The sequence below is a fragment of the Neodiprion fabricii genome, chromosome 6, assembly GCF_021155785.1.
Source record: "Neodiprion fabricii isolate iyNeoFabr1 chromosome 6, iyNeoFabr1.1, whole genome shotgun sequence".
Classification (NCBI taxonomy): Eukaryota; Metazoa; Arthropoda; class Insecta; order Hymenoptera; family Diprionidae; genus Neodiprion; species Neodiprion fabricii.
In genome coordinates this window covers 3,160,572-3,171,049 of record NC_060244.1, presented here as the reverse complement: position 1 = coordinate 3,171,049, position 10,478 = coordinate 3,160,572, and positions in this window count along the sequence as shown.

The window sequence follows — 10,478 nt, the reverse complement described above, 5'->3', positions numbered from 1 at the left end:
TGAGACCAAAAGTTTTTTGCCCAAAAAAAAAGTAAGGCTAACCCCTTTGTGTTTCTGTCGAAAATTTTCGCGATTTTGAAAAGTGCCGGAATCAATTAATTGTAGCACTGATCGGACGTAATTTTTCGAGAGAAATCGATTGGGCGCAGTCCCAATACGCTGCGATCAACGCATCAAAAGTTACAGCCAAAAAACCAGAACCTGAATTTTCGACATTTTTCAGCAGGTGCTTTTTCGCTCGCCATTTCTCTCCTGTTGGTCCTACGCTCTTTTCGCTGCGATTTCTGAGTTTCTGAGGGTCCAATTGGTCAGATAAGCGTCGTTTAAATCGAATCTGAGACCAAAAGTTTTTTGCCCAAAAAAAAAGTAAGGCTAACCCCTTTCCATTTTTGGCGAAAATTTTCGCGATTCTAAAAAGTGCTGGAATCAATTAATTGTAGCACTGATCGGACGTAATTTTGCGAGAGAAATCGATTGGGCGCAGCCCCAATACGCTGCGATCAACGCATCAAAAGTAACAGCCAAAAAACCAGAACCTGAATTTTCGACATTTTTCAGCAGGTGCTTTTTCGCTCGCCATTTCTCTCCTGTTGGTCCTACGCTCTTTTCACTGCGATTTCTGAGTTCTTGAGGGTCCAATAGGTCAGATAAGCGTCGTTTAAATCGAATCTGAGACCAAAAATTTTTTGCCAAAAAAAAAAGTAAGGCTAACCCCTTTCCATTTTTGGCGAAAATTTTCGCAATTTTAAAAAGTGCTGGAATCAATTGATTGTGGCACTGATCGGACGTAATTTTGCGAGAGAAATCGATTGGGCGCAGTCCCAATACGCTGCGATCAACGCATCAAAAGTTACAGCCAAAAAACCAGAACCTGAATTTTCGACATTTTTCAGCAGGTGCTTTTTCGCTCGCCATTTCTCTCCTGTTGGTCCTACGCTCTTTTCGCTGCGATTTCAGAGTTCCTGAGGGTCCAATTGGTCAGATAAGGGTCGTTTAAATCGAATCTGAGACGAAAAAGTTTTTGCCAAAAAAAAAAAGTAAGGCTAACCCCTTTCCATTTTTGTCGAAAATTTTCGCGATTCTAAAAAGTGCTGGAATCAATTGATTGTAGCACTGATCGGACGTAATTTTGCGAGAGAAATCGATTGGGCGCAGTCCCAATACGCTGCGATGAACGCATCAAAAGTTACAGCCAAAAAACCAGAACCTGAATTTTCGACATTTTTCAGCAGGTGCTTTTTCGCTCGCCATTTCTCTCCTGTTGGTCCTACGCTCTTTTCACTGCGATTTCTGAGTTCCTGAGGGTACAATTGGTCAGATAAGCGTCGTTTAAATCGAATCTGAGACCAAAAATTTTTTGCCAAAAAAAAAAGTAAGGCTAACCCCTTTCCATTTTTGGCGAAAATTTTCGCGATTTTAAAAAGTGCTGAAATCAATTAATTGTAGCGCTGGTCGGACGTAATTTTGCGAGAGAAATCGTTTGGGCGCAGTCCCAATACGCTGCGATCAACGCATCAAAAGTTACAGCCAAAAAACCAGAACCTGAATTTTCGACATTTTTCTGCAGGTGCTTTTTCGCTCGCCATTTCTCTCCTGTTGGTCCTACGCTCTTTTCACTGCGATTTCTGAGTTCCTGAGGGTCTAATTGGTCAGATAAGCGTCGTTTAAATCGAATCTGAGACCAAAAGTTTTTTGCCCAAGAAAAAAGTAAGGCTAACCCCTTTGTGTTTTTGTCGAAAATTTTTGCGATTTTAAAAAGTGCCGGAATCAATTAATTGTAGCACTGATCGGACGTAATTTTTCGAGAGAAATCGATTGGGCGCAGTCCCAATACGCTGCGATCAACGCATCAAAAGTTACAGCCATAAAACCAGAACCTGAATTTTCGACATTTTTCAGCAGGTGCTTTTTCGCTCGCCATTTCTCTCCTGTTGGTCCTACGCTCTTTTCACTGCGATTTCTGAGTTCCTGAGGGTCTAATTGGTCAGATAAGCGTCGTTTAAATCGAATCTGAGACCAAAAGTTTTTTGCCCAAAAAAAAAGTAAGGCTAACCCCTTTGTGTTTTTGTCGAAAATTTTCGCGATTCTGGAAAGTGCCGGAATCAATTAATTGAAGCACTGATCGGACGTAATTTTTCGAGAGAAATCGATTGGGCGCAGTCCCAATACGCTGCGATCAGCGCATCAAAAGTTACAGCCAAAAAACCAGAACCTGAATTTTCGACATTTTTCAGCAGGTGCTTTTTCGCTCGCCATTTCTCTCCTGTTGGTCCTACGCTCTTTTCACTGCGATTTCTGAGTTCCTGAGGGTCCAATTGGTCAGATAAGCGTCGTTTAAATCGAATCTGAGACCAAAAGTTTTTTGCCCAAAAAAAAGTAAGGCTAACCCCTTTGTGTTTTTGTCGAAAATTTTCGCGATTTTGAAAAATGCCGGAATCATTTAATTGTAGCACTGATCGGGCGTAATTTTTCGAGAGAAATCGATTGGGCGCAGTCCCAATACGCTGCGATCAACGCATCAATAGGTACAGCCAAAAAACCAGAACCTGAATTTTCGACATTTTTCAGTAGGTGCTTTTTCGCTCGCCATTTCTCTCCTGTTGGTCCTACGCTCTTTTCGCTGCGATTTCTGAGTTCCTGAGGGTCCAATTGGTCAGATAAGGGTCGTATAAATCGAATCTGAGACCAAAAAGTTTTTGCCAGAAAAAAAAGTAAGGCTAACCCCTTTCCATTTTTGGCGAAAATTTTCGCGATTCTAAAAAGTGCTGGAATCAATTGATTGTAGCACTGATCGGACGTAATTGTGCGAGAGAAATCGATTGGGCGCAGTCCCAATACGCTGCGATCAACGCATCAAAAGTTACAGCCATAAAACCAGAACCTGAATTTTCGACATTTTTCAGCAGGTGCTTTTTCGCTCGCCATTTCTCTCCTGTTGGTCCCACGCTCTTTTCGCTGCGATTTCTGAGTTCCTGAGGGTCCAATTGGTCGGATAAGGGTCGTTTAAATCGAATCTGAGACCAAAAAGTTTTTGCCAGAAAAAAAAGTAAGGCTAACCCCTTTCCATTTTTGGCGAAAATTTTCGCGATTCTAAAAAGTGCTGGAATCAATTGATTGTAGCACTGATCGGACGTAATTTTGCGAGAGAAATCGATTGGGCGCAGTCCCAATACGCTGCGATCAACGCATCAAAAGTTACAGCCATAAAACCAGAACCTGAATTTTCGACATTTTTCAGCAGGTGCTTTTTCGCTCGCCATTTCTCTCCTGTTGGTCCTACGCTCTTTTCACTGCGATTTCTGAGTTCCTGAGGGTCCAATTGGTCAGATAAGCGTCGTTTAAATCGAATCTGAGACCAAAAGTTTTTTGCCCAAAAAAAAAGTAAGGCTAACCCCTTTGTGTTTCTGTCGAAAATTTTCGCGATTTTGAAAAGTGCCGGAATCAATTAATTGTAGCACTGATCGGACGTAATTTTTCGAGAGAAATCGATTGGGCGCAGTCCCAATACGCTGCGATCAACGCATCAAAAGTTACAGCCAAAAAACCAGAACCTGAATTTTCGACATTTTTCAGCAGGTGCTTTTTCGCTCGCCATTTCTCTCCTGTTGGTCCTACGCTCTTTTCACTGCGATTTCTGAGTTCCTGAGGGTCCAATTGGTCAGATGAGCGTCGTTTGAATCGAATCTGAGACCAAAAGTTTTTTGCCAGAAAAAAAAGTAAGGCTAACCCCTTTCCATTTTTGGCGAAAATTTTCGCGATTCTAAAAAGTGCTGGAATCAATTGATTGTAGCACTGATCGGACGTAATTTTGCGAGAGAAATCGATTGGGCGCAGTCCCAATACGCTGCGATCAACGCATCAAAAGTTACAGCCATAAAACCAGAACCTGAATTTTCGACATTTTTCAGCAGGTGCTTTTTCGCTCGCCATTTCTCTCCTGTTGGTCCCACGCTCTTTTCGCTGCGATTTCTGAGTTCCTGAGGGTCCAATTGGTCAGATAAGGGTCGTTTAAATCGAATCTGAGACCAAAAAGTTTTTGCCAGAAAAAAAAGTAAGGCTAACCCCTTTCCATTTTTGGCGAAAATTTTCGCGATTCTAAAAAGTGCTGGAATCAATTGATTGTAGCACTGATCGGACGTAATTTTGCGAGAGAAATCGATTGGGCGCAGTCCCAATACGCTGCGATCAACGCATCAAAAGTTACAGCCATAAAACCAGAACCTGAATTTTCGACATTTTTCAGCAGGTGCTTTTTCGCTCGCCATTTCTCTCCTGTTGGTCCCACGCTCTTTTCGCTGCGATTTCTGAGTTCCTGAGGGTCCAATTGGTCAGATAAGGGTCGTTTAAATCGAATCTGAGACCAAAAAGTTTTTGCCAGAAAAAAAAGTAAGGCTAACCCCTTTCCATTTTTGGCGAAAATTTTCGCGATTCTAAAAAGTGCTGGAATCAATTGATTGTAGCACTGATCGGACGTAATTTTGCGAGAGAAATCGATTGGGCGCAGTCCCAATACGCTGCGATCAACGCATCAAAAGTTACAGCCATAAAACCAGAACCTGAATTTTCGACATTTTTCAGCAGGTGCTTTTTCGCTCGCCATTTCTCTCCTGTTGGTCCTACGCTCTTTTCACTGCGATTTCTGAGTTCCTGAGGGTCCAATTGGTCAGATAAGCGTCGTTTAAATCGAATCTGAGACCAAAAGTTTTTTGCCCAAAAAAAAAGTAAGGCTAACCCCTTTGTGTTTCTGTCGAAAATTTTCGCGATTTTGAAAAGTGCCGGAATCAATTAATTGTAGCACTGATCGGACGTAATTTTTCGAGAGAAATCGATTGGGCGCAGTCCCAATACGCTGCGATCAACGCATCAAAAGTTACAGCCAAAAAACCAGAACCTGAATTTTCGACATTTTTCAGCAGGTGCTTTTTCGCTCGCCATTTCTCTCCTGTTGGTCCTACGCTCTTTTCACTGCGATTTCTGAGTTCCTGAGGGTCCAATTGGTCAGATGAGCGTCGTTTGAATCGAATCTGAGACCAAAAGTTTTTTGCCAGAAAAAAAAGTAAGGCTAACCCCTTTCCATTTTTGGCGAAAATTTTCGCGATTCTAAAAAGTGCTGGAATCAATTGATTGTAGCACTGATCGGACGTAATTTTGCGAGAGAAATCGATTGGGCGCAGTCCCAATACGCTGCGATCAACGCATCAAAAGTTACAGCCATAAAACCAGAACCTGAATTTTCGACATTTTTCAGCAGGTGCTTTTTCGCTCGCCATTTCTCTCCTGTTGGTCCCACGCTCTTTTCGCTGCGATTTCTGAGTTCCTGAGGGTCCAATTGGTCAGATAAGGGTCGTTTAAATCGAATCTGAGACCAAAAAGTTTTTGCCAGAAAAAAAAGTAAGGCTAACCCCTTTCCATTTTTGGCGAAAATTTTCGCGATTCTAAAAAGTGCTGGAATCAATTGATTGTAGCACTGATCGGACGTAATTTTGCGAGAGAAATCGATTGGGCGCAGTCCCAATACGCTGCGATCAACGCATCAAAAGTTACAGCCATAAAACCAGAACCTGAATTTTCGACATTTTTCAGCAGGTGCTTTTTCGCTCGCCATTTCTCTCCTGTTGGTCCCACGCTCTTTTCGCTGCGATTTCTGAGTTCCTGAGGGTCCAATTGGTCAGATAAGGGTCGTTTAAATCGAATCTGAGACCAAAAAGTTTTTGCCAGAAAAAAAAGTAAGGCTAACCCCTTTCCATTTTTAGCGAAAATTTTCGCGATTCTAAAAAGTGCTGGAATCAATTGATTGTAGCACTGATCGGACGTAATTTTGCGAGAGAAATCGATTGGGCGCAGTCCCAATACGCTGCGATCAACGCATCAAAAGTTACAGCCATAAAACCAGAACCTGAATTTCCGACATTTTTCAGCAGGTGCTTTTTCGCTCGCCATTTCTCTCCTGTTGGTCCTACGCTCTTTTCACTGCGATTTCTGAGTTCCTGAGGGTCCAATTGGTCAGATAAGCGTCGTTTAAATCGAATCTGAGACCAAAAGTTTTTTGCCCAAAAAAAAGTAAGGCTAACCCCTTTGTGTTTTTGTCGAAAATTTTCGCGATTTTGAAAAATGCCGGAATCATTTAATTGTAGCACTGATCGGGCGTAATTTTTCGAGAGAAATCGATTGGGCGCAGTCCCAATACGCTGCGATCAACGCATCAATAGGTACAGCCAAAAAACCAGAACCTGAATTTTCGACATTTTTCAGTAGGTGCTTTTTCGCTCGCCATTTCTCTCCTGTTGGTCCTACGCTCTTTTCGCTGCGATTTCTGAGTTCCTGAGGGTCCAATTGGTCAGATAAGGGTCGTATAAATCGAATCTGAGACCAAAAAGTTTTTGCCAGAAAAAAAAGTAAGGCTAACCCCTTTCCATTTTTGGCGAAAATTTTCGCGATTCTAAAAAGTGCTGGAATCAATTGATTGTAGCACTGATCGGACGTAATTGTGCGAGAGAAATCGATTGGGCGCAGTCCCAATACGCTGCGATCAACGCATCAAAAGTTACAGCCATAAAACCAGAACCTGAATTTTCGACATTTTTCAGCAGGTGCTTTTTCGCTCGCCATTTCTCTCCTGTTGGTCCCACGCTCTTTTCGCTGCGATTTCTGAGTTCCTGAGGGTCCAATTGGTCGGATAAGGGTCGTTTAAATCGAATCTGAGACCAAAAAGTTTTTGCCAGAAAAAAAAGTAAGGCTAACCCCTTTCCATTTTTGGCGAAAATTTTCGCGATTCTAAAAAGTGCTGGAATCAATTGATTGTAGCACTGATCGGACGTAATTTTGCGAGAGAAATCGATTGGGCGCAGTCCCAATACGCTGCGATCAACGCATCAAAAGTTACAGCCATAAAACCAGAACCTGAATTTTCGACATTTTTCAGCAGGTGCTTTTTCGCTCGCCATTTCTCTCCTGTTGGTCCTACGCTCTTTTCACTGCGATTTCTGAGTTCCTGAGGGTCCAATTGGTCAGATAAGCGTCGTTTAAATCGAATCTGAGACCAAAAGTTTTTTGCCCAAAAAAAAAGTAAGGCTAACCCCTTTGTGTTTCTGTCGAAAATTTTCGCGATTTTGAAAAGTGCCGGAATCAATTAATTGTAGCACTGATCGGACGTAATTTTTCGAGAGAAATCGATTGGGCGCAGTCCCAATACGCTGCGATCAACGCATCAAAAGTTACAGCCAAAAAACCAGAACCTGAATTTTCGACATTTTTCAGCAGGTGCTTTTTCGCTCGCCATTTCTCTCCTGTTGGTCCTACGCTCTTTTCACTGCGATTTCTGAGTTCCTGAGGGTCCAATTGGTCAGATGAGCGTCGTTTGAATCGAATCTGAGACCAAAAGTTTTTTGCCAGAAAAAAAAGTAAGGCTAACCCCTTTCCATTTTTGGCGAAAATTTTCGCGATTCTAAAAAGTGCTGGAATCAATTGATTGTAGCACTGATCGGACGTAATTTTGCGAGAGAAATCGATTGGGCGCAGTCCCAATACGCTGCGATCAACGCATCAAAAGTTACAGCCATAAAACCAGAACCTGAATTTTCGACATTTTTCAGCAGGTGCTTTTTCGCTCGCCATTTCTCTCCTGTTGGTCCCACGCTCTTTTCGCTGCGATTTCTGAGTTCCTGAGGGTCCAATTGGTCAGATAAGGGTCGTTTAAATCGAATCTGAGACCAAAAAGTTTTTGCCAGAAAAAAAAGTAAGGCTAACCCCTTTCCATTTTTGGCGAAAATTTTCGCGATTCTAAAAAGTGCTGGAATCAATTGATTGTAGCACTGATCGGACGTAATTTTGCGAGAGAAATCGATTGGGCGCAGTCCCAATACGCTGCGATCAACGCATCAAAAGTTACAGCCATAAAACCAGAACCTGAATTTTCGACATTTTTCAGCAGGTGCTTTTTCGCTCGCCATTTCTCTCCTGTTGGTCCCACGCTCTTTTCGCTGCGATTTCTGAGTTCCTGAGGGTCCAATTGGTCAGATAAGGGTCGTTTAAATCGAATCTGAGACCAAAAAGTTTTTGCCAGAAAAAAAAGTAAGGCTAACCCCTTTCCATTTTTAGCGAAAATTTTCGCGATTCTAAAAAGTGCTGGAATCAATTGATTGTAGCACTGATCGGACGTAATTTTGCGAGAGAAATCGATTGGGCGCAGTCCCAATACGCTGCGATCAACGCATCAAAAGTTACAGCCATAAAACCAGTACCTGAATTTCCGACATTTTTCAGCAGGTGCTTTTTCGCTCGCCATTTCTCTCCTGTTGGTCCTACGCTCTTTTCACTGCGATTTCTGAGTTCCTGAGGGTCCAATTGGTCAGATAAGCGTCGTTTAAATCGAATCTGAGACCAAAAGTTTTTTGTCCAAAAAAAAAGTAAGGCTAACCCCTTTGTGTTTCTGTCGAAAATTTTCGCGATTTTGAAAAGTGCCGGAATCAATTAATTGTAGCACTGATCGGACGTAATTTTTCGAGAGAAATCGATTGGGCGCAGTCCCAATACGCTGCGATCAACGCATCAAAAGTTACAGCCATAAAACCAGAACCTGAATTTTCGACATTTTTCAGCAGGTGCTTTTTCGCTCGCCATTTCTCTCCTGTTGGTCCCACGCTCTTTTCGCTGCGATTTCTGAGTTCCTGAGGGTCCAATTGGTCAGATAAGGGTCGTTTAAATCGAATCTGAGACCAAAAAGTTTTTGCCAGAAAAAAAAGTAAGGCTAACCCCTTTCCATTTTTAGCGAAAATTTTCGCGATTCTAAAAAGTGCTGGAATCAATTGATTGTAGCACTGATCGGACGTAATTTTGCGAGAGAAATCGATTGGGCGCAGTCCCAATACGCTGCGATCAACGCATCAAAAGTTACAGCCATAAAACCAGAACCTGAATTTCCGACATTTTTCAGCAGGTGCTTTTTCGCTCGCCATTTCTCTCCTGTTGGTCCTACGCTCTTTTCACTGCGATTTCTGAGTTCCTGAGGGTCCAATTGGTCAGATAAGCGTCGTTTAAATCGAATCTGAGACCAAAAGTTTTTTGCCAGAAAAAAAAGTAAGGCTAACCCCTTTCCATTTTTGGCGAAAATTTTCGCGATTCTAAAAAGTGCTGGAATCAATTGATTGTAGCACTGATCGGACGTAATTGTGCGAGAGAAATCGATTGGGCGCAGTCCCAATACGCTGCGATCAACGCATCAAAAGTTACAGCCATAAAACCAGAACCTGAATTTTCGACATTTTTCAGCAGGTGCTTTTTCGCTCGCCATTTCTCTCCTGTTGGTCCCACGCTCTTTTCGCTGCGATTTCTGAGTTCCTGAGGGTCCAATTGGTCGGATAAGGGTCGTTTAAATCGAATCTGAGACCAAAAAGTTTTTGCCAGAAAAAAAAGTAAGGCTAACCCCTTTCCATTTTTGGCGAAAATTTTCGCGATTCTAAAAAGTGCTGGAATCAATTGATTGTAGCACTGATCGGACGTAATTTTGCGAGAGAAATCGATTGGGCGCAGTCCCAATACGCTGCGATCAACGCATCAAAAGTTACAGCCATAAAACCAGAACCTGAATTTTCGACATTTTTCAGCAGGTGCTTTTTCGCTCGCCATTTATCTCCTGTTGGTCCTACGCTCTTTTCACTGCGATTTCTGAGTTCCTGAGGGTCCAATTGGTCAGATAAGCGTCGTTTAAATCGAATCTGAGACCAAAAGTTTTTTGCCCAAAAAAAAAGTAAGGCTAACCCCTTTGTGTTTCTGTCGAAAATTTTCGCGATTTTGAAAAGTGCCGGAATCAATTAATTGTAGCACTGATCGGACGTAATTTTTCGAGAGAAATCGATTGGGCGCAGTCCCAATACGCTGCGATCAACGCATCAAAAGTTACAGCCAAAAAACCAGAACCTGAATTTTCGACATTTTTCAGCAGGTGCTTTTTCGCTCGCCATTTCTCTCCTGTTGGTCCTACGCTCTTTTCACTGCGATTTCTGAGTTCCTGAGGGTCCAATTGGTCAGATGAGCGTCGTTTGAATCGAATCTGAGACCAAAAGTTTTTTGCCAGAAAAAAAAGTAAGGCTAACCCCTTTCCATTTTTGGCGAAAATTTTCGCGATTCTAAAAAGTGCTGGAATCAATTGATTGTAGCACTGATCGGACGTAATTTTGCGAGAGAAATCGATTGGGCGCAGTCCCAATACGCTGCGATCAACGCATCAAAAGTTACAGCCATAAAACCAGAACCTGAATTTTCGACATTTTTCAGCAGGTGCTTTTTCGCTCGCCATTTCTCTCCTGTTGGTCCCACGCTCTTTTCGCTGCGATTTCTGAGTTCCTGAGGGTCCAATTGGTCAGATAAGGGTCGTTTAAATCGAATCTGAGACCAAAAAGTTTTTGCCAGAAAAAAAAGTAAGGCTAACCCCTTTCCATTTTTGGCGAAAATTTTCGCGATTCTAAAAAGTGCTGGAATCA